Genomic DNA, 19,224 nt, shown 5'->3' with positions numbered 1-19,224 from the left:
TGATGAGTCAGGCAAGGCACCATCCACCTTCGCCTACCCAACACCTTGTCTGAGAAGTTTTAGGATTTCTAAGAAGTTAGAGCCGCTGAATTCACACAGCTTCAGAAGCTAGGTTTTACTCATGTTTTTTATTTCTTTCTGGGGTCTTTTAAAAGTACCAGAGCACTTGCTGTTTCCTAAAAATTCTCCCACATCTGAAGAAAGAAAGTGATTGTATCCACTGTGAATTTAAGTTGAACTGGACTTCCAGGAGTGCAGTGTTTGAAGGCTGACAAGATAGTATCACACTGGGCAGCTGTCTGCAACTTGGCACCAGGAGGCATCCGCTGCCTCAATGTAGCGATAATGGGAGTATCTTCTAAACTCTTGGAACTCTACTTTTTGTATAAATAGAAGACGCATGTCAAGTCACACAGCAGTTACCAGAAGTAGAATAGGATAATCTGACAGTAATAGCAATAGATTTACAAGGCATTTCAAATTTATAAAGCATTTTCCCACCAATTTATCTCCTCTTATGGAAAAACAGGTAAAGAAAATATTGTCTGGTTGTATGTATTTCACTAAGGACTTTATTTTCTTTGTACATTAAAAAGTAAGTCTTGCAACTTCCACATAAATATTGACTTTATCCTCTTCTAAGATAAGTGCTTTCATTAAAATCTTATAAAAATATTTATATTTATCTTCATCTAATGGCTTTTCCTGCCTAACTATGTTTCTAAGCTTTCTGTTAATCATTTGTTCTTTCCCCTGGGGTGTATCATTGATTGACAGTCCATCATTCATAATGCTAAAAAATTAACTGAGGCATATTTTAAAATTTAGGAGTATATTTGAGCAAAAATATATTTGAATTGGACAGCATCTCATCTAGCAGATAGAAGGGAGCTCTGGGGAGTTGTACAAAATGAAAGGCTTTGATATCCAGAGGGAGCAAGAACAAGGAATTTATACTATGCAAAAAAAAGCGGGGGTGGTTATTACAAGGCTACCTTCTTTTAGGGATGGCACCGGTCTATCAGGTAGATTATGTGATGCTGATCAGAAAATTCCTGATTGACTTGTTTAAGGTTCTATTCCTGGGAGAAATGAAGCTATAATTAAGGCTTGGTTTAGTGAGGTGGGGCTTAGCCTAAGTGACTTTATTTTGGACTTGTCTTGTTTTTAACAATAAGTGATAATTTTTTAAAGAGTATAGTCTAATTTAGATTTAGATTGTGTGGCACTGTTTCCTAAGGAATTCAAGTGCCACATGCCACTGGTAAGAATAAAACCACAAAAGGGTCCCCATTGGCTAGGGCACCAGAGCCTAACCAAAGGAAGAACAGCGCCACACCCATCCATCCCTGGCTTATCTCAGTCCTGTAGCCGCAACTACAAGACACTGAATCACCTTGCAGTTTCCTAAATCCTCACTTTCTTCAGACCCAAAGGGGTTTTGAAAAGCTATTCTGTTATTTCTGTTGTAGAAAATGCTAATTTTATCCTGATATCCATTCTTCCTTCCTCTGTAGAAAAATAATCTTGAATGTATCTAGTTATATGGCTGTTCCTCATAAAGACCATATTTCCTACTTTCCCTTTGCAATGAAGTGTGGCCATGTAGCTATAATGACTAGAGCTCTAATAACTCTTCTGGACCTTAAAGACAAGGAACCATACTCTAGGGATGTTAAAGCTGAGAGCTGTGATACTGAATATTTCATGTAGCTGCCCAACTCTGATTTCCTAGTTCCTGACTTTCGTGTAGAAGAGAAACAAGTATATCTTGTTTAAGCCACTGTTATTTGGGGTTTCTCATTACAGTTGACCCTTGAACAATGTGGGGGTTAGGGGAACTGACCTCTGCACAGTTGAAAATCCATGTATAACTTTTGATTCCCCCAAGATTTAACTAATAGCCTACTGTTGACTGGAAACCTTAGTGATAACCTAAATAGTCCATTAATATGTATTCTCTATATGTGTTGTATACCATATTCTTACAATAAAATAAGTTAGAGAAAAGACAGTGTTGTTAAGAAAATCATAAGGAAAATAAAATACCTTTAGAGTATTATACAGAGTTTATTTTAAAAACCTTTATACAAGTGGACCTGTGCAGTTCAAACCAGTGTTGTTTAAGGGTCAACTATATATGCAGTTAATAACACTAAGTACATTAGGCTGTGTTCTTTTTAGACAATCTTATTTGGTATTTGGGTTTTTTTTACTGCAAATTTAAGGTACATTGCTGAACAACACCATGGGCTATGGGAGTACAAAAATAAATAGCTATCCCTGGACAACAAAATTTTATATTTTAGTAGGAGGGACAATATAATGTGAATGCAAAGGATGGGTGGGTAGTTAATTGGTAAGTGTACTATTGGCTAGCTTCTACTGGCATAAGAATAGACATATAGATTAATGGAATAGAATTGAGAGTCTGGAAATAAACCCTTTAGTTTTTGATCAGTTGGTTTTTGGCAAGGGTGCCAATAAAGTTCAATGGACAAAGAATAGTCTTTCCAACAGCTGGTGTGAGGACAGCTGCATATCTATTGGCAAAGAATGAAGCTGGAACCCTACGTCATATGATATGCAAAACTGAATCATAGACCTGAATTTTAGACCTAAAATGATAAAACTTGTAGAATAAAACATAGAAGTGAATATTCTTGACTTGGAATTAATTAAGGTTTCTTAAGTATGTCACTAAAAGCAAAACTAACAAAAACATAAATAAATTAGACTTCATTAAAATCTAGATCTTTTGTACCTCAAAGGACACTGTAAAGAAAGTGAAAAGATAATTCACAGAATGGAAGAAAATATTGCAAATCATGGATCTTATAAGTGATTTGTATCCAGAATGTATACAGAATTCTTGCAACTCAACAATAAAAAGGCAAATAACTCATTTAAAAATGGAAATGATTTGAATAGGCATTTCTCCAAAAAATATGTACACATGACCAAAAAGCACATGAAAAGGTGTTCATTATCATTAATGGGGAAAAACAAACCAAAATCATAATGAGGTGCCACTTCATACCCATTAAGATAACTAAAGTAAAAAAGACAATAGCAAATGTTGACAAGGATATGAAAAAATAGAACCATAATGTATTGCTAGTGAGAATATAAACTAATGGCGCAGCTTCTTTGGAAAGCAATTTGGTAGTTGTTGTTGTTTTTTTTTTTTTAATTAAACTTGGAGTACCGTATGACTCAGCAATTCCACTCTTAGATATATGCCCAAGAGAAATGAAAACCTATCCAAAACCTTGTAAACAAATGTTAGAACCAACATTAATTAAAATCACCAAAAAGTGGATTAATAAAATGTGGCATATCCACACAATGGAATATTATTTGGCAATAAAAATACTGAAGTACTGATACATTCTACAACACAGGTGAACCTTGAAAACACAATGCAGATTTCAAGAAGCTAATTGTATGATTCCATTTATATAAAATGTCCAGAAAAAGCAGACCCATCATGGCAGAAAGTAATTTATTGGTTTCCAGAGGTTGGGATAAGGAAGAATAGGAAGTGAGCACTAATGAGTATGGAGTTTCTTTTTGGGGTAATGAAAATGTTCTAAAATTAGATAGTAGTGATAGTTGCCTTCATGAATATACTAAAAAACCACTGAATGGTACACTTATGGTGTGTAGATTATATCTCAAAGTTGTTACTTTGTTTTGCTAGTTTCATAATTGTGGTTGAAACATATGCAGTATGTTTTTGGTTTGTGGCTGTACTGAAGTAATGTCCCCATATGAAACTATATTTATCTCTAAGAATTGAATATATAACCAGTATATATAAACTGTATTGTTGTAGTTAAGAATGAAATCAATAGATTAAAATTTTAAATTGTCATTTAAATAATAAAAGATATCACATGCCATTTAATCACTACTCTTGCTGTTATCATCACCAAATTCAGATCCAAACACTGAAGAAGTTTAATGCTTTTTCTTTGAGTAGCAAATTAAAATGATATCCTTCAACACTTCAGTGTATTTGAATGTTTAAAATATACATTTAAGATAAATAACTGTACCAACAAATACTATAGAAAGGTGGCAATGGTTCCAGAAAAGATGGTCCCACAGGTCTTCCCTTTCACTCATTATTAGGAATTCCACAGTCTGCTAACTGCTCAAAACAAAAATCTGTGCAGTCATCTTTGTTTTCTTTCTTTCCTTTGTACACCATATTCAATCTGTCAAAAAAATCATACTGGTTCTATCTTGAGAATTTATCTTTAATGAAGCGCTTCTAACCATGCCTATCTCCATCATTCTAGTCTAAGGCATTTCCAACATTTGTTTCAATAATTCAATCATTGTCCTAAATGGTGTTCCTTCCTTCAGTTCTTGTTCCACCTAAAGCCTCTTTTCACACAGGAGATAGAATGATCATTCTAAAGTATAAATCAATTTATGTCATGCTTATCAGGATCTTCAAGTGGCTTCCCATCTCCCCAAAAGTAAAAGCCGAGTCATCAATTGGCTTACAAGACCCTCCTCATCTGACCTCAATAATGTGATCTCTCATTACTCTTCTTTCTTACCTCCAGTTCACACTGATTTCCTTACTTCTCCTTGAACAAAACAGCATGTGACAGGCTCAGGGCCATAGCATTTGCTATTCTGCATGAAATGCTGTCTACTCCAATATCCACTTGACTTATTTCTTCACCTTTTCAATTCTTTGCTCAAATGTTTTTCTTTGAGAGACAATTTCTGATCATTTTATTAGTATTGACCTCTCAAGAACTAGCTACCTCCCTTCCCTGCTCCCCTCTCATAGCTTATTGTCATCTTCTAATTACACTGCATAGTATTTTTATTTATTCTTTAATTGCCTGAGTCCTCCCACATTAATATACACTCTGTGAAGGCAGGGATTTTATTTGTTTTGCCTGTTGCTTTCCCATCAGCAGTGCAAAATGGTTACTCTTTCTCCACATCCTCACCAACATCTGTTGCTGCCTGAGTTGTTAATTTTAGCTATTCTGACTGGTGTGAGTTGATATCTCATTGTGATTTTGATTTGTATCTCCCTGATGATGAATGATATTGAGGATTTTTTCATTTGTAAGCCTTCTGGGTGTCTTATTTGGAAAAGTGTCTAATCATGTATTTTGCTTTTTTATTCACTGGATTATTTGGGGGGGTTGGGTTTGATAAATTCTTTATAGACTTTGGATAATAACCCTTTATCTGATATGTCATTTGAAAATATCTTCTCCCATTCTGTCAGTTGTCTTTTAGTTTTGCTGATTGTTTCCTCCACTGTGCAGAAGCTTTTTATCTTGATGAAGTCCCAGTAGTTCATTTTTGCTTTTGTTTTCCTTGCCACTGAAGACACGGTAAATAAGAAGTTGCTGCAGCTGAGGTCCAAGAGATTGTTACCTATTTACTTCCCTAGGATTTTGATGGCTTCCTGTTTTACATTTAGGTCTTTTATCCATTTTGAAGGGGTTTTTTTGTGTGTATGGTGTAAAAGTGGCCCAGGCTCATTTTTCTGCATGTTGCTGTCCAGTTTTCTCAATACCACTTGCTGAAGAGACTGTCTTTTTCCATTGGATACTCTTTCCTGCTTTATCAAAGATTAGTTGGCCATATGTTTGTATGTCCACTTCCGGATTCTCTGTTCTATTGATCTCTGTGTCTGTTTTGTGTGTACCATACTGTTTTGAATATTACAGCTTTGTAATACAGAATTGTGATGGGTCAAGATTTTTTTTTTCAGGATTACTTTGGCTCTTTAAGGTCTTTTCTGGGTTCCATACAAATATTAGGATTGTTTGTTCTAGCTCTGTGAAGAATGCTGGTGTTATTTTGATAGGGATTGCATTGAATATGTATATTGCTTTGGGTACTACTGACATTTTAACAATACTTATTCTTCCAATTCATGAGCATGTTTTTGCATTTTTTTTGTGTGTGTCTTCAGTTTCTTTCATAAGTTTTGTGTAGTTTTCAGTGTATAGATTTTTTCACCTCTTTAGTTAGGTTAGTCCTAGGTATTTATGGTTTCAATGTAATTGTAAATGGGATTGATTCCTTAATTTCTCTTTATGCTGCTTCATTATTGGTGTATTAGAGTGCAACCAATTTCTATACATTGATTTTGTATCCTGTGACTCTGCTGAATTCATGTATCAGTTCTAGCAGTTTTTTGGTAGAATCTTCTGGGTTTTCCACATAGAATATCATGTCATTTGTGAAGGTGAAAGTTTGACCTTCTCCTTGCTGATTTGGATGCCTTTTATTTCTTTGTGTTGTCTGATTGCTGAGGCTAGTACTTTCAACACTATGTTGGATAACAGTGGTGAGAAATGACATCTCTGTTGCGTTTTTGACCTTAGGGAGAAAGCTCTCAGTTTTTCTTCATTAAAGATGATATTAGCTGTTGGTCTTTAGTATATGACCTTTATAATCTTGAGGTATGATCCTTCTATCCCTATTTTCTTGAGGGTTTTTATCAAGAAAGGATGGTGTATTTTGTCAAACGCTTCGTCTGCATCTATTGAGAGGAGGATCATGTGGTTCTTATCCTTTCTTTCATTTATGTGATGTATCACACTGATTGATTTGTGAATATTGAACCAGCCCTGCATACCAGAAATAAATCCCACTTGATCGTGGTGAATAGTTCTTTTAATGTATTGTTGGATCCAGTTTGCTAGAATCTTGTTGAAAATTTTTGCATCCCTGTTCATCAGGAAAATTGGTCTATAGTTCTCCTTTTTAGTGTGATCTTTGTCTGTTTTTGCAGTCAAGGTAATACTGGCCTCATAGAATGAGTTTGGAAGTTTTCCTTCCATTTCCATTTTTTGGAACAGCTTCAAAAGAATAGGTGTTAACTCTTCCTTAAATGTTTGGTGGAATTCCCCTGGAAAGCCATCTGGTCCTGAACTCCTCTTTTGGAGATTTTTGATTACTGACTCAATTTCTTTCCTGGTTATGTGTCATTTCACATTTCCTATTTCTTCCTGTTTAAGTTTTGGTAATGTATATGTTTCTAGGAATTTGTCCATTTCTTCCAGATTGCCCTATTTGTTGACATATAATTGTTCACAATATTGTCTTATTATTGTTGGTATTTCTGCAATATTGATTCTGATCTCCCCTCTTTCATTTATGATTTTATTTATTTGGGTCTTTTCATTTTTCTTTGTGATCAAACTGGCTAGAAGTTTATCAATTTTGTTAATTCTTGCAAAGAATCAGCTCCTGGTTTCACTGATCTATTCTACTGTTTTGTTTTATTTCAATATCATTGATTTCTGGTCTAATCTTTATTATTTCCCTTCTGCTAGTTTTGGGTTTTATTTGCTGTTCTTTTTCCATCTTTTTAAGGTATAAGTTTAGATAGTGTATCTGAGACCTTTCTTCCTCCTTTAGGAAGAAGTGGATTGCTGTGTATTTCCTTGTTATGACCGCCTTTGCTGCATCCCAGATGTTTTGCACTGTTGTGTTTTCATTTTCATTGACTTCCATGTACTTTTTAATTTCTTCTTTAATATCTTGATTAACCTATTCATTCCTTAGTAGGATGTTATTTTATCTATGGCCTTTCCCAATTTTTTCTTGTGGTTGATTTCAAGTTTCATAGTGTTGTGGTAGGTATGATCCTAGATCTTTTTGTACTTGTGAAGGGCTGATTTGTGACCCAGTATGTGACCTATTCTGGAGAATGTTCCATGTTCACTTGAGCAGAATGTGCATTCTGCTTCTTTAGGATGAAACATTCTGAATATATTGGTTAAATCCATTTGCTCCAGTGTGTCCTTCAACACCCTTGTTTCCTTGTTGATTTTCTGCTTTGATCTGTTCATTGCTTTAAGTGGGGTGTTGAAGTCCCCTACTATTATGGTATTATTATCAATGAGTTTCTTTATGTTTGTAATTAATTGATTTCTAGATTTGGGTGTTTTCACATTGGGGGCACAAATATTTGCAATTGTTAGATCTTCTTGATGGACAGACCCCTTAATTATGATATAATGCTTTTCTTCATCTCTTATTACAGTCTTTAGTTTAAAATATACTTTACTGTCAGTATGGCTACTCCAGCTTTCTTTTGATGACCATTAGCATAATAGTTGGTTTTCCATCCCCTTACTTTCAGTCTGAAGGTGTCTTTAGATCTAAAATGAGTCTCTTGTAAGCAACATATAGATGTGTCTTATTTTCTTATCCATTGGGATACCCTTTGTCTTTTGATTGGAGTGTTTAGTCTATTGACTTTTTGTTTTTTAAATTTTTTTAATGTTTACTTATTTTGAGAGAGAGAGAGAGAGAGCACGAGTGGGAGAGGGCCAGAGAGAGAGGAGAGAGAGAATCCCAAGCAGACTCCACTCTGTGAGCACAAAGCGCGATGTGGGACAAGAACTCACAAAACTGTGAGATCATGACCTGAGCCAAGATCAAGAGTTGGACACTTAACTGACTAAGCCAACCACATACTCCTAGTCCATTGACATTTAGAGTGAGCACTGAAAGATATGAATTTAGTGCCATTGTGTTTCCTACAGAGTTTGTGTTTCTGGTGATGTTCTCTGGTCCTTTCTAGTCTGTGCTGCTTTTGGTCTTTTATTGTTTTGTTTTATTCTGTCTTTTCTCCACTCAGAGAGTCTCCCTTAAAATTTCTTGCAGGACTCCTTTAGTTTTTGTTTATCTGGGAAACTCTTTATATCTCCTGCTGTTTTGAATGACAGTCTTGCTGGATAAAGAATCCTCGGCTGCATATTTTTCCAATTAAACATGTTGGATATATCCTGCCACTCCTTTCTGGCCTGCCATGTTTCTGTGGATAGGTCTGCTGTGAACCTGATCTGTCTTCCCTTATAGGTTAAGGACTTTTTTCCCTTGCTGCTTTCATAACTCTTTTTTGGTCTGAGCCAAGGAATTTGACTATGATATGCCTTGTGATGGTCATTTTTTGTTGAATCCAATGGGAATTCTCTGTACTTCTTGGATTTTGATTTCTGTGTCCTTCCTCAGATCAGGAGCATTTTCCACCACAATTTGCTCACATCAACCTTCTACCCCTTTTTCTCTCTCTCTATCTCCTGAGATTCCTCTATGATTCAGATATTATTCCTTTTTAATAAGTCACTGAGTTCTCTAAGTCTTGTATCATGATCTTTTGCTTGTGTTTCTTTTTATTCTCTATGATTTTATCTTCTATTCTTCATCTATCCTTGCCATCATGGCATCTATTCGAGATTGCATGTAGTTTATAGCTTTTTTAATTTCATCCTGACCAGATTTTATTTCTTTTATCTACACAGAAAGGGATTCTATGCATGTTTCAACCCTAGCTAGTAATCCTATTAATGTGGTTCTTAATTCTAGTTCAGACATCTTGCTTGTATCTGTGTTGATTAAGCCCCTGGCTGTTATTTCTTCCTATTCTTTCTTTTGGGGTGAATTCCTTCATTTTATCACTTGGGAGGAAGAAAAAACTAATAAAATAAAAAAAGAATTTAAAAAAATCAAAAAATTAAGTAAGGAATGCTAGATCCTCAGTGTGTTTTGTCAACTTATTGAAAGAAACTTGATAGAATAGAGCAAATGGGGAAAAAAGGTAAGAAAAAGTTTAAAAATAAAAATATATATAATAAAATAGAATAAAAGAAAAAATGAGATCGAATAAAAAATTTAAAAAATAAAAAATAAAGTAAAAGTTAAAAAATTAAAATTAAAATTAATTTTTTTGTACCTAAGAAGGAGGAAGAAAGGAAAGAAAAAGAAAACAGTTTAAAAACAGAAGCAAAGAAAACAAATAAATGACCCAGCAAATAGAATGAAACCCAAATGAAGTTACATCCCATTTCTTCTAGAACTGAAACTATTAAGCCTTACATTAAACAGGTGGAGTGACTTGTGTTGGTCTCCTAGGGAATGTGTTTGTAGGGTACAGTTGAGTGGGGCTTGGTGTAATGGCTTCGTTCTCCAGTAGGTAGCTCTTTTTAGCTTACTGGGATGGATCACTGTGGTGCACATTCGTGTGCACATGCATGGGCATGCTCATAAGCGGGAGAGGTGGAAATGGCTTCACCCAGCTCCCTAAGCTTTGGTACAAGAACCTGGCACTCTCACCAATCTGTGATCTGGCCCTACTCCTTTGTCTCAGGCCTCCTTCTACTCCTCGCCTCTACCCTGTCCATGCCCAAGCTGTCCACCTACCAGGCAGCACTACCCTCCAGAGTTTTATCTCAGATGAGTTTGTGTTCAAAACCCCCTTCTTCAGAGACCCCTGAGGCTTGGACCTGCACCAACTCTGTGGGAGTGGATCTTGCCGAGCAGTAGCCAGGTGCTGCCTTGCCCCAGAAAATGTTTGTGTGATCACACAGTGGCAGATGTTCAAAGATGATGACAAATTGCAACATACACAACGGCCAGGTTTCACCAACCTCTGGCGTCTTTGTCCCAATACCAGCAAATGTGGAGGCTCTCTGGGGTCTACCTGGGAACTTGGCCTGTGGGGAGGCCTTATGGCCTCTACCAAATGCACTTCAAGCAAGGGTATCACTTTTCCCTGCATGGTACACAGATGCCTCAGACCTGCTGTCAGCTTCTGGTGATTTCTCCTGCTTCCTCACAGGAACCCTGCCAAGCACTGAGCTCCAAAACTTCAGACTCTGTGTCCACTGTTTATAGAATACTGATGTTATTGAAACCCTTTCCTCTCAGCCTGTCAATGGCTTGGGGGAACAAATTTCTTGTTCAGTCCCCTGCGAGTGTTTTCATTCTCTCCAGATACTTTTGGGGGAGTGCTTTTCTTGCACAATCCCGGTGTGCTGCACTTTCCCCCTTTCCCTCTCTGTCCTCTCTCCAAAAAACCCTCTGTGGCTTTTTTCTCCCCCAGTTCACCTTTCTACATCATGTACCTGGTGAGTTCTGTGGCTCAAGTTATTCAAATTGTTGTGTTAATTCTCACATCAATTTCCTAGGTGTTCAAAATGGTTTGGTGCTGCTCTAGCTGCTTTTCAGGAATGAGACAAGCTCAGGATCTCCATGTTGCTCTGCCATATTAACTCCTTTCCCTCATTATTTAAATATTTATATATAATCTGAGATAAAAAGTTGACTTTCCATGGAAATTTTTCCCTTAATACTACTCTTCATAGTAAAATGACATGCTTTTATGATATTCTCTTTGTAATTATGCTATACATTTTGAGAAAAATTGTGATGTGTATTTTTACTAGAATAGCTACAGTTTGTATTTCCTAATTACCATAACCATTTAGTGTGATATGTTTATTCCCTAACATTGTACTATTAATTTACATATTTCTAATTTTCTGGCCAAAAAGAAGAGTTATCTTAAATCAGATAGCTGAGTGAAAGACTATTGCTTCTCCCCCACAGAGCAGATAACAATCAAAGGAAAACTTAGTCACCCCATTTGTGATATTTCTTCTTAGGTTTATTTTTTCATACCTGTTCCTTCTTGGATTCATGTAGTTTACCATTTAAATAACATTACGAATACATTTAATTTCATAAAACATGAATGCCAAGATTGTAAGAATGAATTCTTAGATGAAAGGAAATAATGTTTATTAATTGACAGTTTTAACATGATCAAGAGACACCTATTTTCATATTGTCTGAATTATGCGGACTAAAGTGTGTGCTTTCCGTCACACAAAAGAATGAAAACTGCAGAAAGAAATCTTATTTTCTATGTTCCCGTTTCTGCGGAATAGTGTATTTCTGAGTTGAGGTGTTCTCTCCATTTCACCAAATAGAGGCAAACCAATCCTTTTATCATCTACTTTTACCTGTGAGTATCTGCAGTTTTTGCAGAATTTTGGCAAGAAAATAGCCATACTAAAATCTTTAACATGTTTTCAAATATCCACCCCATAAGCATTCCACTGGCTTTCAGTGTTTGCTTGGCAATATATATTGGGCTTAAAAATTCTATCCAAGCCATAAGTAAATTGATAGGTAGAAACAGAATAGGCATTATATGAAATTTATTATTTAAATTAGCACGAGAGGTGCCCGGGTGGCTCAGTCGGTTGGCGTCTAACTTCAGCTCAGGTCATGATCTCCCCCAGCCCCGCATCAGGCTCTGCACTGACAGCTCAGAAACTGGAGCCTGCTTTGGATTCTGTGCCTCTCTCTCTCTCTCTGCCCCTCTCCCACTCAAACTCTGTCTCTCTCCCTCAAAAATAAATAAACATTAAAAAAATTAAGTTAGTGGGAAATAGTTGGCCTCCCATCGTCTCCAAATTTACTATTAATCCAAGAAGATATTTGTTCTATGGCTCCAGATAGACAATATGAAAGCTTGGAGGAAAATTTGGCATCAGTGAGCTTGGTTCCCCCCTATTCAATTGTTCCCAGTTGCTTCCATTCAAATGTTCATCTTCTGAGAGAATCACTTTCTGAGAAAAACAACTCCAGTTTTAAGCCAGTATGAGATCTATGATGGAAATACAAAGATAAAACCACAAACCCATGGTATACAAGAGATATTTGGATATTCTATTAGTGAGCAGTAATATAAACAATCATTATGTTTTAATTCTGTCAGCAATATGTGTGTGCCTCAAAAATCTTACATCATGAGGGATATTATGAAATTATCACTACAATTAAGGTAATAAACATGTCTGTCTTGTACTCTCCCTGCTTTTTGTAATAACACTTATTATGAGATATTCCCTGTTAACAATTTTTTGAGCATACATTGTATTATTAATGGGCACTATATCATACAGCAGACCCCTGGAGACTAATCATCTTGCACATATGAAATGCTATACTAATTCAACACCAGCTCTCCATTTCCCTAATTCTGTAGACCCAGGCAACCACCATTCTACTCTCTTTCTGTAAGTTGGACTATTTTAGATATCTCACATAAGTGGAATAAGGCAGTATTTATCTCTCTGTGACTGTCTTATTTCAATTAGCAAAATGTCCTCCAAGTTTGTCCATGTTATTTCATATGGCAGATATCCTTTCTCAAGGCTATGGAATAATACTCCACTGCATATATATGTATATATTTTTTTTCTTTATTCATCAATGGGTATTTAGGTTGTTTCCATGTCTTGGCTATTGTGAACAATGCTGCAGTGAAATAGGAATACATATATCTCTTTGAGTTCCTGATTTTAGTTCTTTTGAATATACCCAGAAGTAGAATTGCTAGATCATATGATCGTTCAATTAACAAACCAGCTGATGCACCATTTTACATTTCTACCAACAGTGTACAAGTGTTCCAATTTCTGCACATTCTTACCAATAGTGGTTACCTTTTTTATTAAAAAAAAATAATAAGCCATTCTAGCAAGTGTGAGGTGATATATCATTGTACTTTTGATTTTTCACTTCCCTTATAATTAGTGATGTTGAGCTTCTTTTCACATCTATGTTGGTCATTTTTATGCCTTCTCTGGAAAAATGTCTATTCAAGTGCTATGCTTATTTTTAATTAGGTTATTTAATATTGATTTTGGCTATTGAGTTATAGGAGTTCTTTAATGTATTTCAGATACTAATCCCTTATCAGATACATGGTTTGCAAATATTTTCTACCATTCTGTAGATTGCCATTTATTCTGTTTATTGTTCTTTTCTGTGCAATGTTGTTTAGTTTTGATGTAGTCCCACTTGTAGATTTGTGCTTTTGTTGACTGTGCTGTTGGTATCGTATCCAAGAAATCATTGCTCATACCAGTATCAAGATTTTCCCTTATGTTTTCTCCTAGGAGTTTTATAGTTTTGTGTCTTTTTCTTAAAGTTTATTTATTTATTTTGAGAAAGAGAGAAAGCAAGCATGCATGCATGTGCACAAGTAGGGGAGGGGAACTGAGAGAGGGAGAGAGAGAATCCTAAGCAGGCTCTGAGCTGTCAGCATGGAGGCTGACTAGGGCTTGAACTCACCAACTATGGGATTATGACCTGAGCCAAAATCAAAAGTTAGAAGCTTAATTGACTCAGCCACCCAGGTGCCCTTACAGTTTCATGTCTTACATTTAATTCTTTAAGCCGTTTAGAATTGGTTTTTGTGTATTGCATAAGATAAGGGTCTAATTTCATTCTTTTCCATGTGGATATCCAGTTTTTCCTACACAGTTTGTTAAAAACATTATCCTTTCCCAGTGTATATTATTTGCATTTTTGCTAAAAATAATTGGCTGTATATGCATGTGTTTATTTCTAGGCTCTCTATTCTGTTCTGTTGGTCTATATGTCTATCTTTATACCAATATCATACCGTTTTAATTGCTGTAGATTTGTAATATATTTTGAAATCAGGAAATGGCTTCAGCTTTGTTTTTCTTTCTCAAGATTGTCTTGGCTGTTTGGGAACTCCATTGTTCCAAATGAGTTTTAGGATATTTTTTCTATTTCTGTAAAAATGTAAAAAATGTCAGGACTCCTGGGTGACTCAGTCTGTTAAGCATCTGACTTTGGCTCAGGTCATGATCTTACGGTTCATGGGTTCAAGCCCCCCGTTGGGTTCTGTGCTGACTGTTCAGAGCCTGAAGCCTGCTTCAGACTCTGTGTCTCCCTCTCTCTCTCCTCCCCCCCGGTTATGCTATGTCTCCCTTCTCTCAAAAATAATAATAAAACATTTAAAAAGTGTTTTAATGTAAAAAAATGTCATTGGAATTTTCATGAGATAACATGGAATCTACAGATTTCTTTGGGTTGTATGGATATTAAATAATATTATCTTCCACTCTGTGAATGGCATGTTTCTGTTTATTTGTGTCTTCTTTAATTTCTTTTACCAGTGTTTGCAGTTTTCAGTGTATAGGTCTTTCACCTCTTTGGTTAAGTTTATTCCTAAGTATTTCATTTTTTCTGATACAATTGTAAATAGAATTGGTTTTGTAATTTCTTTTTCAAATAACTCATTGATGGTTACAGAAACACATCTGATTTTTGTATGTTAATTTTGTATCCTGCAACTTTACTGATTTTGCTTATTAGTTTTAACAGGTGTGTGTGTGTGTGTGTGTGTGTGTGTGTGTGTATGAGTGTGTGTGTATATGTGTGCGTGTGTGGTCTTTATGGTTTTCTGCATATAAGATCATGTCATCTTGAAAGGAAGACCATTTTAAATCTTTTTTTCTTATTCAGATACCTTTAACTTCTTTTTTCTTGCCTAATTTCTTTGGCTAGGACTTTTAGTTCATTAAGAGTTCAATTGTTCACTATTTAGTATAATGTTAGCTATGGCTTGTCATAAAGATGATATTTATCATCTTGAAATAAGTTCCTTTATTATTTCTTTAAATAAGCTTTCTGTCCCTTTGTCTCTCTCCTTCTTTAATGTGCATGTTGGTACATTTGATGATTCCCTGAGGCTTTCTTCACTCTTTCTCATTATTTTTATTTTTTGTACCTTAACTAAATAATCTCAAGTGACTTATTTTTGAGTTCATTGGTTCTTTCTTTTGCTTGGTCAAGTTGAATGTTGAAGCTCTCTATTGAATTTTTCAGTTCAATTATTAAATTCTTGAGCTTCAGAATTTGTTTGGTTCTTTTTTATGATTTCTATGTCTTTGTTAATATTTTTATTTCTTTCAAATATTGTTTTCCTATTTTCATTTAGTTATCTGTGTTCTTTTGTGACTCACTGAATTTATTTAAGATGATTATTTTGAATTCTTTATCAGGATATACAAGAATATCCATTTCTTTAGGGTTGGTTTATGTTGTTATTTTTGATTGTGTCATATTCCCTGAATATTTATGTTCCTTGTAGCTCTGCACTGGTGTCTGCACATTTGAAGAAACAGCCACCTCTCCCAGTCTTTATGAATTGGCTTCAGCAAGGAAAGATCTTCGCCAATCATCCTGGCTATAGTTTCTGAGAGCCTCTCAAACCGTATCTATGGATATTTACATTCCATTCCTCTCTCTCCTCCTTGGGAGAAAAGATAGGTATTTTGTCGTTGTTGTTGTTGTTGCTGTTGTTTTGTTTGGCTGTTTTCAGCATGCAAGGGTCAAAATTATTGAACTCTAAAAAAACTTCAAATATGGGTTATAGACATAAAAGGTCTCTTTTGGAAAATATGTATACTTTCTTCTTCTCTTGTATCATATAAGACACCTTTAGTTCCATCTTCTCTTTTTCTTGTAGGGTTTTCCTAAGGCAGCAAGAAGCAGCTGATCTGCTTAATTTTTCCTATCATGAGTAGTATCATTCCTAAATACTACAGCTTTAAGAGGCATATATCTGTCCCCCAAGGTGAAATAGTTTTACTGTTTCTCAAGCAAGTTTCTAGAACCTTTCAATTAGGAATAATAGCACAGTGCCCATTGTTATTGGTCCCACTTTTCTCCACTCAACAAACTCCACATCACATTTTAGGATCTGACTTACACTTACCAAATTCCATGTCAGATAGAACACCCCTAACCATAAATAACAGAAGCCCTGCTTCAGATTGATCTGAACACCAAAGGCATTTACTTCATATAGTAGGAATTCTAAAAATTGGGTAGACTCCAGAGCCAATTGACTTAGCAGCTTAGAGATGTCATTAGAGACCCCAATTCCCTGCTGCCACAGAGTTGGCTTCCTGCTAAAACTGTTTACTCTCATGGTCATAATGTGGCTGCTAACATAATATACTAGAATGATATATTTCTTTGATTATTTCTGGCAGACGACTGAAACTAGCTCTTTCCCCCAGGAACTCCAGTAGGTCCTTGATCCATATTGGCTTGGGTCTACTCATCCCCCAATTAGCCAGTTCAAAAGGGCGGGGGGGGGGGGTATAGTCTTATCATTATTGGCTTAAGCTAATCTACTGAGATAAAATAAATGTTGAAACATTATCTCCAATATCCTCTATAGACAAGCCTTTGCCAGAGTGCACTGATATGCAAAGAAAGTCCTAACTTCCTAATATCTTTTCTCTAGCCAACTTTCATTTTTCTTTTCTTTCTTTCTTTCTTTCTTTTTATTTATTTATTTATTTATTTATTTATTTATTTATTTATTTATTGAGTATAGTTGATTCACAATGTTACATTAGTTTCAGGTGCAAAACTGATTTGACAAGTTTATGCATTATGCTGTGTTCACACAAGTATATCTACTATCTGTCCAATTACATACCTATGACAATATCATTGACTATTTGTTATGTTCTGCTTTTATTGCTGTGATTTTATCATTTTATATTGGAAGGCCACATCTCTCTCTCCCCTTGACCCATTTTGCCCTACCTCTTCTCCCCCCACGCCCTCCTCCAATCTACTAACCATCAATCTGTCTCTGTATTTATAGTTCTGATTCTGCTTTTGTTTATTCTTTTTTTTTTTTAGATTCCATTTATGAGTTCTAGCCAACTTTCTCCCTGTGCTCTGCTACACTGAAAGTCTGAGTAGAGGCTGCCAGAAAAATTATTTGACAAAGCTATGCATTTGTCATTTTGATTTTGGCTTAAGTCATTGTCAGCAACCAACACTTTATTTTTTAATATATATTTATTTTAATTCCAGTATAGTTAATATATAGTTCTATACCTTACTCAATGCTCATCATGATAGGTGTACTCTTAAAACCCTTCACTGTTTTACCCATCTACCCCGTCCATCTCCCCTGTGGTAATTATCAGTTTGTTCTCTGTAGTTTAGCCTTTTTGTGGGGGGGAGTTGTCTCTTTATTCCTTTGTTCACTTATTTTGTTTCTTAAATTCTACATACAAGTAAAATCATATGGTATTTGTCCTTCTCTAACTTATTTCACTTAGCATTATACTCTAGAGATCTATCCATGTTGTTGCACATGGCCAGAGTTCATTCTTTTTCATTGTGTATTATATACCACATCTTCTTTATCCATTCATTTATCTATGAACACTTGAGATGCTTCCATGATTTAGCCATGTAAATAGTGCTGCGATAAAAATAAGGGTGCTTTTATCTTTTCAAATTAGTGTTTTCATATTCTTTGGCAAATACCCAGTAGTGGAATTACTGGATCATATGGTAATTCTATTTTTAATTTTTTGAGGAATACTTTTCCACAGTGGCTGCAATTTGCATTCCTACTACCAAGAGGGTTCCTTCCTTTCCACATCCTCATCAACTCTTGTTTCTTGTGCTTTTGATTTTAGCCATTCTAACAAATGTGAGGTGATATCTCATTGTAGTTTTGATTTGCATTTCCTTGATGATGAATGATGTTGAGCATCTTTTCCTATGTCTTTTGGCCATCTGTATGCCTTTGGAGAAACGTCTATTCATGTCTTCTGCCCATTTTTATTTGTATTATTTGGGGTTTTTTTGCTGTTTAGTTAAATAAGTTCTTTTTATATTTTGGATACTAACCTCTTTTCATTTGCAAATATCTTCTATTCAGTAGGTTAAGTTTTAGTTTTGCTGATTGTTTCCTTTGCCATGCAGAAGACTTTTATTTTAATGTAATACCAATAGTTTATTTTTGTGTTTGTTTCCCTTGCCTCAGAAGACATACCTAGAAAGATGTTGTTATAGCTGATATCAAAGAAAATAAAGGCCATGTGTGGAAAAACTGCCTGTGCTCTTTTCTAGGATATTTATGGTTTTAGGTCTCACATTCAAGTCTTTAATCCATTTTGAGTTTGGTTTTGTGTATTGTGTAAGAAAGTGGTTCAGTTTTATTCTTTTGCATGTAGTTCTCCATTTCCAGTTTTGTGAAAAATAATGTTGGTATTTTTATAGGAATTACATTGAATCTGTAGATTGCTTTGGGTAGTATAAACATTTTTCATGAATGTGGAACATCTTTTCATTTGCTTGTATGGTCTTCAATTTCTTTCATCAGTGTTTTATAGTTTTCAGAGTATAGAGGTCTTTCACCTCCTTGGTTACATTTATTCTGAGGTATTTGCTTATTTTTGATGCATTTGTACATGAGACTGTTTTCTTAATTTCTCTTTCTGCTACCTGGTTACTAGTGTATGGAAATGCAAAGGATTTCTGCATATTGATTTTGTGTTCTGTGATCTTACTAAATTCATTTATTAATTCTAGTGTTTTCTGGTGGAGTCGTTAGGGTTTTCTATATATAGTATCATGCCATTTGCAAGTAGTGAAAGCTTTACTTCTTCCTTGCCGATTTGGATGCCTTTTTTTGTTTTGTTTTGTTATCTGATTGATATGGCTAGGACTTCAGTACTAAGCTAAATAACAGTGGTGAGGGTGGATATCCCCATCTAGTTCCTGACA

The sequence above is a fragment of the Suricata suricatta genome, chromosome 1 (assembly GCF_006229205.1).
Source record: "Suricata suricatta isolate VVHF042 chromosome 1, meerkat_22Aug2017_6uvM2_HiC, whole genome shotgun sequence".
NCBI lineage: Eukaryota > Metazoa > Chordata > Mammalia > Carnivora > Herpestidae > Suricata > Suricata suricatta.
Note: the sequence above shows the minus strand (reverse complement) of the source record.